The sequence below is a fragment of the Lupinus angustifolius genome, chromosome LG05 (genome assembly GCF_001865875.1).
Source record: "Lupinus angustifolius cultivar Tanjil chromosome LG05, LupAngTanjil_v1.0, whole genome shotgun sequence".
NCBI lineage: Eukaryota > Viridiplantae > Streptophyta > Magnoliopsida > Fabales > Fabaceae > Lupinus > Lupinus angustifolius.
In genome coordinates this window covers 9,266,306-9,268,311 of record NC_032013.1, presented here as the reverse complement: position 1 = coordinate 9,268,311, position 2,006 = coordinate 9,266,306, and positions in this window count along the sequence as shown.

Below are 2,006 nucleotides of genomic sequence, written 5' to 3'. Positions count from 1 at the left end.
GACAGCTTCTGAAATTCTGAGCAAAACATAGCATTCTGAGCCTCAGCATTAGATTGAATCATGTTCCTCAGCTCCTGAAATTTGTTGTCGGTGTAGGCAATCTGACGTTCTTCGTACTGCTCCATGCCTGCAAAATAAGAATCCTTCAGCCCTTGGAAGTGCAGATCCATACGGTTGTTAAGTCGTTACTCCATAGCTTCCATCTGAGCTAGACCAAAAGCAAAGTTCTGAGGTGCTGTTCCAGAAGACTCTCCCTGAGTAGTTGCATTCTGACTACCCATATTCTCCTGATTATCATTATCAGACAAATGCAGATCAAATGTAGTGTAGTCCTCCTGATACTGCCAAGTAGTACCATACTTGTATATCCCCATCTTATGAATAAGACTCTCACCAACCAGGNTATATATTAATATTAGATATAGATATCGATATGTGAGGATATGTGAGGATGCATAAGTATACATTATGATAAGAGGTGTTGTATGATATGATATTATGAAAAGTGAATAATTCATTGTGTAAGATTAGTTGTAATGGAATGAAGGGTAATACTTGTGTGAATGCACAATTGCTCGAATGTACTACTTATGCTTCCCTTGTATTTTCTTCTTCTTTTGGGGTGATATGAAATATATCAATTTAATTGTTTTTTTATAACTTTATGGGTTCTACTAAAATGCGATTCTTGTTGAGCACATGATTTGTTTGCTTGACCAATAACTTGTCATGCATTTTGCCACATTGTCATCTTGAAGAAAAAGATAAAAATGGTATTGTCTGATGTACTAGTGTGCCTATTCTGAATTTTCAAATGCATTTTGATGAGTTTACATTGAGATTACAATTCCTGATTGTGGTTATGTTGTGATTACCACAATTCTAATTTTTTTTTAGAAAATACAGATATAACCACAAACAATAATTGTAGTCTTAATGTCACTAGAACTCTCAAAATCAATATTGTGATCTCAATTTGAGTTACAAGTATAATTTAAAACATTATTCATACATATTAGAATAAGAAAAATAGCATTTTCATACCGTTAAATCATCAGCGAATTATCAATGCTACACTCAATAATATGTTTTATATTTGATTTTGATCATAATGGTCAAGGTGAAGCATGGAAAAACCTACTTGATAAGAATAATAAATGATGCACTCAATAACCATGTTTTCTTGAATATTGCCAATCACACCTTGAGAGTATAGTTACTATTGATATTTCATATGCTAAACCATATGTCACGAACATCATATGCCAACCTTTGCTAACACGATAACTCAAGGTATTGTTCTTTACAAGTCAAATTCTATAGTAACATCACTAGCCTAGTTGGGTCCCGCATAGGGTTCATGTCCTACTTAATGTGGATGAACACATGTTTGTTAAGTGGGTTGAACATGGAAATGTGTCAAAAAAATGTTAATGTCTAGGCCCATTCAAAAGAGGCTCTCTACAATTATAAACAATAATTCTTTGTAATCCGTGAAGGGAGGAGAGGGTTTTCTAACAAGCATAAGAACCATATATTTGCTATGAGAATAAATAATCTTTTCATGTTAGAAGATAAATTATTTTTTCAATCATTAAAATTATGATATATGTTTTGTTTTTTTACAAACCCCAACTTGACGATATGAACCATATATTTGCACCAAAATCAACCAGGCGAAGAAACTCAAGTTCAATTCAACTATGGAGATTGTGTTTCGAGATATAGAACATTCTTGGTGTGCAGAATCATCTCATTCACATTCATGGGTTTAGTTTTCATGTTTTAGCACAAGGGTTTGGGAATTTTAATTCTACCGAAGATCATGTCAAGTTTAATTTGGTGAATCCTCAAATAGGAAACACAATTGTTGTGCCCGAGAGAGGATGGGTTGTCATTAGATTTCAAGCAAATAATCTAAGTATAAAATTTTTTTTTCTTTGGATAAAGAGATTGTATAAAATTGTTTCTTTTTAAACCTTCATTTTCCGGGACATCACTTTAAG